Genomic DNA, 11,150 nt, shown 5'->3' with positions numbered 1-11,150 from the left:
ACGACCGGATAGACGTATGTTTGTTTTGGAGGTTCGGGGGAGGTATATGTACAACATTCTCAGCAGCATCAATGATGCTTTGGAAGTCCTCGATGTTGCTCAGGAGACCCTTATGTATGCTCAAGAGACCATTCACCACAACATCACTTCCATACAAGGGACAAACACTGAAGCCACTGACCGCACTAAACAGGGTGAAGAGGGGACGGACTCTGCTCAGTCAAACCCACAGCCTGATGCCCTGGCTGAGACCCCGGCTGAGTCCCTGGCTGAGACCCTGGCGAAGTTCCCGGCTGAGGCTCAGGCTGAGGCCCTGGCTGAGGCCCTGACTCAGGCCCTGGATGAGGCCCTGGCTCAGTTCCCGGCTGAGGTTCAGGCTGAGGCCCCGGCTGGAGAACGTCAGTAATGGAACACTCAGAGAAGGTAAAGATGTGGAGTCAGTGATCAGCATTTAGAATACTGGACATGAATTCAGGCAACCCTAACCCTACAAAGATATATTATATTCTCTGTGGTTTTAAATGATTTACATGCTGTTTTGTTTTGCAGGAGGAAGATAGAGAGCAGAGCATGTGCACACACACACACACACACACACACACACACTTATGAGCATTCACACAAAGTTGATCATGACAAACAAATAAACACACACAAACACACACACACACACACACATAAACACACATTGATTTGAAATAAAGTTTCATTAAATAAATCTTGGTCTCAGTGAAAGTTTTAAAAGATTTTAATATTGAAAGAGTTTCCAAGAATATCCATCATATCAATAACAGAGATGCTGTGGGATTAGAGATTTGAATCATAATTCTGGTGGATTCCAAGATTTCACTTCATGCAGTGATTGGTCAGTAAGTCTTGCTGATGTGGGATTAGAGATTAGAATCATAAATCTGGTGGATTACATCATTTAAAATGTTTTGATTGGGCAGCCTATGGCGTGTGGGGTGGTAAGTAGGTACATAGGTATCAGTATCAAATGTGTTGTTTTAAACTCATCTCTGTGTTCAGACAGTTCTGTGTTCCACTCTCTGCAGGCAGACCTAAGGTAGTGTCCAATCTATCACTATTGGATGCCAGGAATTATATATTTATCACTATGTATTCCATAATTTATATATTTATCTCTAAGCACTACATGATCATCCCTTTCCTATGGTAATGTGCTGTTAACATGTTTGTTGAATTATTTCTTATATGTAAAAAAAAATCTACAGCTACAAAGATTTGAAAGATGTCTTGTGTTTTGATGGTTTGCTGTTCACAGATGGCGACCAATATCCAAGAAGGTGAACGAGACCAAGTAAGTCAGAAATATATCAAGAAGCAAAACTGCAACGTTATGTAAAACTTCAGCAACAAAAGTGTTAGGTTAACTGCCTCTCATCTTGTCATGTTGTTTTTTTTGGATACTAATGTATTTTTGCTCTTTACAGGACGATATTTATGTGGAGATGGCGGACATAGAAGTTTATGAGGAACCTAAAAAAGTTGGCATAAATTTTACTAGTTGGCACTGTAGCTTCTCAGTAATCATGGCTGTTTTTAATGAATTATTTATTGTGTTGTCTCCATTGTTCACAGTGGAATGCCAGTAAAACAATCACTGATCAGTCGGAACTGCCCACATGCTGTCCATCCCAGGAAGAGGTACCAGACATATTTTAACAATGGAAAGGCTGTTCACAGTTTTCATGGCTGTCTGTACTGTTATTCATTTTGTTTTTTACACTCTACAGATCTATGTTCGACCTAAATCAAGGAGACAAAGGACTGAACACAAACTGATCAAAGTGTCCCCAGAGGTGAGTTTCCATTTATAATAGAACCATCACTTCTGTACAGAGTTTACAGAGTTCAGTGTATTTCTTAAATTGTGTTTTATTTTGCAGAGGGAATCCTGGTACAGACAGCCCACAGAAACACACACTCATGACCATTCACACAAATCTAATAATGTACACACACACCATCATACACATACATATGCATGCAATTGCAGCATAATGTAATTCTGCACACCAAACTCTACACACAGACAGAGATAAACAAACACACACACACACACACATACTCACAAACACATACACTACCACACACACATAAACACACATTGATTTGAAATAAAATTTCATTAAATAAATCTTGGTCTCAGTGAAAGTTTTTATAAGGTTTTAACATTAAAAGAGTTTCCAAGAATTTCCATCATATCAATAACAGAGATTTCACAGCCGACGATATATCCAGACCTTCATCCACAGGAGATCAGGAGGTTAGCATACATGATGTGGGCCTTAAAGTAAGACATTTTAGAGAACAGTATATTGTTTTTGCAATGACTATCAATATTTTCCAATGATTTATTTAGTTTTGCTGCTGTCATGGCTGCCCCTGTTGTCATGTCTGCCTTTGTTTGGTTTTGCCATGTGCTCCCAAGCACATGGCTCTGTTTGTGTCTCGTGAGTCTCTTGTTAGTGTCTGTATAAGTACCCCTTTGTTTCAGTCGTCCTTTTTCTGGTCTTGTGCCTGTTTGTGAGAAGATGTTCCTGTTGTGTTCATGTTCATGTCAGTTCACAGTTGGTAGATTCGGCCTGTTTATGGGATTTTGTGTTTCTTTAGTAAGCTTTGCTTGTTTGGTTTCTGTTTGTTCTGTTTTCTTGTCTGGCATTAAATTATCCTGTGAGTACGTCTGCCTCTGTCTGGTGACAAACTGTGTCTTCTGCCAAATACACAAATATTAATTAATAACATCAAATTTTAGTTAAAAGTTCCTATTCCTTTTTAAACAGGAGATTAAGACAGTATTTCTGGTGGATTCCAAGATTGCACTCCATGCTATTATTGGTTAGTCACTCCTCCTGATGTGGGATTAGTCAAGTCAAAGTTATTTGGATAGCTTTTTACAACTGTTGTCACAAAGCAGCTTTACATAATTAGTAATTAATAAAAGACAGAGACAAAAAATTAATAATAATGTAAGACATGAGGGATCAAAAATCCCCAGTGAGCAGCTAACGGCGGCAGTGCAGGAGAACCTCCCTCAGAGCTGGAGGAAGAAACCTTGTGAGGAACCAAGACTCACAGAGGCGACTCGACCCGTCCTCCTCTGATCAGAACTATTTATTAATTATTGATGATAATTACCAAACCATCTAAACTGTTGAACTGCTCTGATCATAATCATAATATAATTATCATGGTGTAGAAGAACTTAATATAGTCATGGCAGTGATGGTCAGACTGATGAGAGGAATGATGGGTAATAGTGGTTATATTAATAGTGCAGATAGTTAAGAGTCCATTTAGGTTTAACATGGTCATTAGACAGGTAGCAGTGGTAGGAGGGTGTGCAGCTAGTCTGTTATGGGTGGTGCTGGGTTGGGGGACTGATGGTCGGACTGGTAGGTGGCAGCTGGTCTGACGCAGGTAGAGGGGACCTCAGCAGTCAGTCTTCCAGCAGGTCGGGCTGGGTGGCCATTTACTGGGAGAAGGTAAAGAGACAGAGTTAGTTCTGAAAGGATTTATAGAGAGCATCTAGAGAGCATCTGCTCCACCGTCAACAAACCTGAGTGATGGCATGTAAGCAGCGAGATGACGGCTCCAGCATCTCAGTGTACTACAATTCTCTGTGTCCTCGAAACCCCTGGACCTGCAACCTTTATCTAAGAAACATTAATTACTAAAAGTTAAACTAAACAGATGAGTTTTAGCTTAGATTTAAAGACTGAGACTGTGTCTGAGTCCCGAACATTATCTGGGAGGTTATTCCAGAGTTGGGGGCTTTATAAGAAAAGGCTCTTCCCCCTACTGAGGTTGAACGAGTAAGAAGCAGCACCCTGAGATCTAAGTAGTCTTGATGGTTCGTAATATGTCATAAGATCCCTCAAGTACTCAGGAGCGAGGCCAGAGATTAGAGATTAGAATCTGGTGGATTCCAAGATTTCACTCCATGCTGTGATTGGTCAGTCACTCTTCCTGATGTGGGATTAGAGATTAGAACCATAAATCTGGTGGATTCCAAGATTTCACTCCATGCTGTGATTGGTCAGTCACTCTTCCTGATGTGGGATTAGAGAATAGAATCATAAATCTGGTGGATTCCAAGATTTCACTCCATGCTGTGATTGGTCAGTCACTCTTCCTGATGTGGGATTAGAGAATAGAATCATAAATCTGGTGGATTCCAAGATTTCACTCCATGCTGTGATTGGTCAGTCACTCTTCCTGATGTGGGATTAGAGATTAGAACCATAAATCTGGTAACTTCCACTATTTGAATCCATGTTGTCCGTTGTTAATTAGGATACTGGTTTAAGCCCCGCCCTGCTCTCTCACAGCCCTCAGTTCTGCTCGCTGAAGGCTGGAATAAGGTAAGGTCCTACTTATTACGTACTGGATGCCAAGAATCTAATATTTATCACTAAACCAAGCAAACATATTCTTCATTTGTCTGATAGAGTGTTTGTTTAATGGAGTCACGGCCACAATCGCCAGACACCACCACCACCTGTTCATTTACTGTAAGTACAAAATAATAAACCACAGTCACTTTTTCTCACCCCTCCACACATACACACACACACACACACACACACACACACACACACACACAGATACTGTACACACACACACATACTGTCCACACACAGATACTGTCCACACACACATACTGTCCACACACACAGATACTGTACACACACACATACTGTCCACACACACACATACTGTCCACACACACACATACTGTCCACACACACATACTGTCCACACACACAGATACTGTACACACACACATACTGTCCACACACACACATACTGTCCACACACACATACTGTCCACACAGGAATTTAGGGATTTGTATTCACTTTTTGCTCTTGTGTTGGTTCCACTGCTTTTCTGGTTACAGTGAGTCATTTCCAGTTTTGGAATGTTATGGTAAATGGTTTGCAAAAGTATTTTGATCCGTAAACATTACATAGCCTTCCATTAACAATGTATATTTCTACAGGCATGAATTTTCTATTTTTTCTATTTTCTATTTTCTTCTAGATTACGTTTGAAAGGCTTCCAATTTACAGCTCTTAGAGACCAAGAACTGTATTTTATTCACTAGTCATTCCAAGTAATTAATATCGAACCCTAATTCCCTATAAACCTGTATTTATTTAGCAGTTATGAAGACCAGTTGTACAAGCAAGCATCAAACTATTAAACTATTACAGAAATACTTGTGTTGTCTAGTTTAGGTTTCTTCAGAGAGTCAAACGAAGACATTTATATATAAAGAAGAACCAGAGGAGACATCGCTTGTGAGTAACATTATATGTTATTACCTCTTATCCACACACATGATCTTATTCTCTTGTCGTGTCTCATCATTGTTGTTCTGAAAATGTTGGACAGTTTTAAAAAATAAACTATCACTCTGTCTAAGAAGTGAATAATTACTAATTACTGATTGTGTAAAGCTGCTTTGTGAAAACACCAGTTGTAAAAAGCTATACAAATAAGTTTAATTGGATTTGATTGATGTATTTAAGGCAATTGAATGTTTCTCACACATTAACAAAGTTTTCTGAACGGTCAAGGTTGATACAGACTCTCTGGAGTTTGAGGGGCTGCCACGTTACGCACCTCACCCGGTACGTGAACCCATAGTGGAATTGATAGTGAACGAGTCTCATAAATGCTATAATGTTGTACAATACTGTGCACAGGGCAAACGCAGGAGACTCTTCTATTCACCAGAGTTTGATTCCCTGTTGAGACACCACTTTCAAAAAGACCTGAAAGAAAAATTCATAACCCACAGACGGGTCAGTGCAGTTCAGCTCCTTATGACAGTGCATCTCTGTAGTCATGTTATTGTATGCTTGAAGAAAATGTTCTTTCTACTTTTTTTTCAGATAACACAGGTGCTAAGAAACACCCCAGAGCTGGTGGAGGAGGCCACGCGTCTACATCTGACCACAGAGAATATAAGAACTCGGCTGAGGAAGCTGGCTTTTCACTACTCAGACTTCTTTGTTAAAGATGCCTGGGTCTGAGGTGTGGAACCCTCTTATGTTGGGAGCAGTGCCACCGAAACACCCAAAGTCGAGGAGAGCACTTCCAGACTTCAACTCCCCGAAAACGTTTCCAGAAACTTTCCAGCGATGAGGGGTCCCCTGAGCAATAAAGGCCATTGTTGTCCCCTCCCAAACTCAGGAAGAGGACCAGAGGATCTTTTATTTAATTTCAAAATTCATTTGTTTTTACTAAAAGAATCTGAATGTTATTGACGGTCATAAAGAGAACTGGAAAACCATTGTTTTATTTTGTATTAATAATGGTCTGAATCAGACATAATTTTTGGTTTCACTGTTCAAAATATATAATGTGTTTTTTGTTTCAGGAAAGAGTTTTTTAGTAATAGTAGTTGGACAAATTATTATATTTTAATATTGTTTTTGTTCAATATACTAGATACTGAAGTTAAAAGAGGAAGAATAATGTTGAACAATAATGGGCTGTCATTTTTGTTATATTAAGCATAACCATTTAGAAAGTATGCTGTTGTTTGTATGTTTGCAGTGTTTTGTTTTGTGCAATAGTAAATAATGCAAACTCAAAAAGAATCAGGAAACCTTTAGATTCAGGCTTTATATGATCAGCAAAAGTCTGTTTTTTTTTTTTTGTTAGAAAAAACATCAGCCCAAAAGAAGATTAAGGACATAATGTTACATGGTATAAAAAAGTCAAACACACAGTGTATCTTTATTTCATATTAATAAATGTCTAATAAATATTAATGGTCTGTTTGATTATTGTACTGGTAAATGCTGAAAAGCTCTTAGTTGGAAGCCCTGTCGCGGGTACTATCACAGAATCTAAGGTAAGGATTATCTCATACCTCACTGTACATTTCACTGATATTTACAGAAACGGTAAATGATAAATGATTAGAACAGTTAGTCCCAAGTCTTTGAGAATGGATGTTTTGAGAAATGTTCAAGTATGACAAGTGAAGATAAAATGAGTTATCATTTTAGGCAAGGCCATTAGCCTTCCTTTAGTGTTAGCTTTCTTAAATCAGCCCTAAGACACCCTAAAATCAATTATTTATTAATTTGCTAATTAGTTTCTTACCTCTTGGTTACCCTGTTAGGCTTAATCATTCATGAAAGGATTGTTTTTAATAAGGTTGTTGTGGCCCCCTGGGCCTTTCTTTAGAGATCATACCCCTAGGGTTGTTATATTACCTGACTATTACTGAAGTGTATCAGAACACATTTCTTAAAATGTAAAAATACATATTTTAACATTATGAAATCTAGTAATAGTAGAACATTAATACAAATACAAAATGAAAAGCACACAAAATAAATAATAAATAACTAGTATTAAATTTATCATACAAAAAAAATGCAGATTTTCAAGGTCAAACAAACAACAACCAATCAAGCAACTCAAACCAACAGGAACCAAGTACTAGTTATTTTCATAAATAATCTGTGAGCAAGAACATGCACGTGTGTTTGTGTATTTGTGCATCATTAGATGCATGTGTGGCAAAAAAGGACACTTCCTGTGTGTTCTTTGCAGAGATATTTTCTGCAGGTGAAGAATGTGTTTTCTTCCTGTCCAGACCTGACACCTCTTTCTTTTAGAGTCAGGTGGTCTCACTGGGGTTGTGGCTGTTGTGGTTGATGTTGAGGCAGGGCTGGTTGAGGAGGATTGTCTTTTTAGTTTAATGTCACCTATGTCTGCACACTGCACTTTCTGCAGTCTGTCCTGTAAGAACCCACTTGACTTGACTTGAGGAGGATGCTGGTGCCGATGCTCTTCGTGTTGCTGTGGGTGTGGACGGAGTGCTTGGTGAGCTCTGCAGCTGTCTGACCAAGGCTGCAGCGGCTGGGTCTCAGGGCACCAGTTCCCTTTGCTCAATGTGCGCCCTGACAGGGATCTTCCTAGTTCCTCAAGAAACATCCTCCACTTCAATCGAGGATGTTGTAAAATACAATGATTACAAACTTCTTTGTATATATATTATTATGTTTAAATGGACATTCCTGACAAAGTCAAAAAGTCTTGATGCAATAAACAAATTCCTTTAGTATTTTTATGCATTTAAAAACTACAAATGTTGTATGTATGTAGATGATGAGTGAATGTAGCTCACTCAGCTCTGTAGCTCTGCACACCTGAACTAAACAAATTAGAGATGATTCTGTGCACAAATTATGAATTATGAACTTTCCCTTCCAAGAATGTAATGAGGATCCCAATATTATCCTCTAAATGATGACATGAGTTAGACGGTAAAAGCAAATCACTCTTCAGTGTGACATGACTCAAATTATACACTCACACAGGACACTTACAGCCCTTACATTTGTTTCTAGGGTCATTTAGAGAAACGTGGGACATAGGGACCCCAAACATGGACTGCTCAATCGGGGGCCAAGGGAGACTGAGTATACCAAGTTTGTGCAATCTAGGCCGCATCGTTGGAGTTTTATTAAATTATTTATAATTGGCAAACATTTCAAGAAAAAAAACATTAATCACAAACAGTAAGGAAAGTCTCACTTGACATTAAATGTAAAGAAAGAGCTCTGAAAATTGAAATGATTCCAAAAGGATGATATATGTAGGGAAAGAGCTCTGGAAATTGAAATGATTCCAAAAGGACGATATATGTAGGGAAAGAGCTCTGGAAATTGAAACGATTCCAAAAGGACGATATATGTAGGGAAAGAGCTCTGGAAATTGAAACGATTCCAAAAGGACGATATATGTAGGGAAAGAGCTCTGGAAATTGAAATGATTCCAAAAGGACGATATGCAAATGAGCAAAATAGGACAACAGTTCCTAAATGTGGAACATTCCCCAAATCAGTAGCTTAATAGCTCAACAGTGCCATGGTCAAAAGTGGTATTACAAGAAAATGCTTGTTTTTATCAATTAATAACTCATTAATTATAGAAGTTATCAAAGTGTCAAATGTGCATTATTGTTGAGATGAAGCCAAAGAACATATTCAGCATATTTGTTGATTTTTTGATATAAAGGGAAAGGAGTAAAAAAATTATAAAGTTTGAGATTTTATTGCAAAAATATATTCCAAGATTTGTATCCAAATTCCAAACGCAATAGTTTTCTTTACTAAATACCAAGTATTAGGGTTAGGGTTAGGGTTAGGGTTAGGGTTAGGGTTAGGATTAGGGTTAGGGTTAGGGTTAGGGTTAGGGTTAGGGTTAGGTTAGGGTTAGGGTTAGGGTTAGGGTTAGGGTTAGGGTTAGAGTTAGAGTTAGGGTTAGGGTTAGGGTTAGGGTTAGGGTTAGGGTTAGGATTAGGATTAGGATTAGGGTTAGGGTTAGGGTTAGGGTTAGGGTTAGAGTTAGAGTTAGGGTTAGGGTTAGAGTTAGAGTTAGAGTTAGAGTTAGAGTTAGGGTTAGGGTTAGGGTTAGGGTTAGGGATTAGGGTTAGGGTTAGGGTTAGGGTTAGGGTTAGGGTTAGGTTAGGGTTAGGGTTAGGGTTAGGGTTAGGGTTAGGTTAGGGTTAGGGTTAGGGTTAGGGTTAGGGTTAGGGTTAGGTTAGGGTTAGGGTTAGGGTTAGGGGTTAGGGTTAGGGTTAGGGTTAGGGTTAGGGTTAGGGTTAGGTTAGGGTTAGGGTTAGGGTTAGGGTTAGGTTGGGTTAGGGTTAGGGTTAGGGTTAGGGTTAGGGTTAGGTTAGGGTTAGGGTTAGGGTTAGGGTTAGGGTTAGGTTAGGGTTAGGGTTAGGGTTAGGGTTAGGGTTAGGTTAGGGTTAGGTTAGGGTTAGGGTTAGGGTTAGGGTTAGGGTTAGGGTACTTAGTTTGTCTCATGATTTTGGAATTTTTGAATGGAGCTGAATAGGCAAGTTGGAATAAATTCCAAGAAAGTGTTTACGACGAATGTAGCCCATTCTGTAGATTCTTACCCTTGGAACCAAGAAGTTGATAGGATACATATCTTGTCTCCCCCACCAGGGGGAGCTCTTCAGATCATTTTTTTGGTATTTTCAGGGGATTTTATTCAATATTTGGACAAGTGTCTGAAAATTTTATTTTTGGAAAGTAATTTGCATATTCCTTAAACATGAATCTTTCTCCTATGTTGAAACATTAAATGTATAGCAGATTCTTGTAAACTAATTTGCATAATCCAAATTAAAGATTATTTTTCCTATTTGGAAACAGATTGTGGAATTTAACAGGAGTCTTTGGAGGTCTTTGGAAACTCTTTTACACAATCCAAATTAAAGATTCTGTTTCCTATTTGGAAACAGATCTTGGAAAAAGATCTTGAAATTTCACAGGACGTTTTTGGAAACTCTTTTACACAATCCAAATTAAAGATTCTGTTTCCTATTTGGAAACAGATCTTGGAAAAAGATCTTGAAATTTCACAGGACGTTTTTGGAAACTCATTTACACAATCCAAATTAAAGATTCTTTTTCCTATTTGGAAACAGATTGTGGAATTTAACAGGAGTCTTTGGAGGTCTTTTGAAACTCTTTTACACAATCCAAATTAAAGACCTTTGGAATAAAGATCTTGGAAACTCATTTACACAATCCAAATTAAAGATCTTGGAAAAAGATCTTGGAATTTCACAGGATGTTTTTGGAAACTCATTTACACAATCCAAATTAAAGATTCCTTTTCCTATTTGGAAACAGATCTTGGAAAAAGATCTTGGAATTTAACAGGAGGTCTTTGGAAACTCTTTACACAATCCAAATTAAAGACCTTTGGAATAAAGATCTTGGAAACTCATTTACACAATCCAAATTAAAGATTATTTTTCCTATTTGGAAACAGATCTTGGAAAAAGATCTTGGAATTTAACAGGAGGTCTTTGGAAACTCTTTACACAATCCAAATTAAAGACCTTGGAATAAAGATCTTGGAAACTCATTTACACAATCCAAATTAAAGATTATTTTTCCTATTTGGAAACAGATCTTGGAAAAAGATCTTGGAATTTAACAGGAGGTCTCTGGAAACTCTTTACACAATCCAAATTAAAGACCTTTGGAATAAAGATCTTGGAATTTAACAGGTCTATGGAAACTCTTTTACACAATCCAAATTAAAGATTCTGTTTCCTATTCTGAAATAGATC

Source organism: Salminus brasiliensis, chromosome 18, assembly GCF_030463535.1.
Source record: "Salminus brasiliensis chromosome 18, fSalBra1.hap2, whole genome shotgun sequence".
Taxonomy (NCBI): Eukaryota; Metazoa; Chordata; class Actinopteri; order Characiformes; family Bryconidae; genus Salminus; species Salminus brasiliensis.
Note: the sequence above shows the minus strand (reverse complement) of the source record.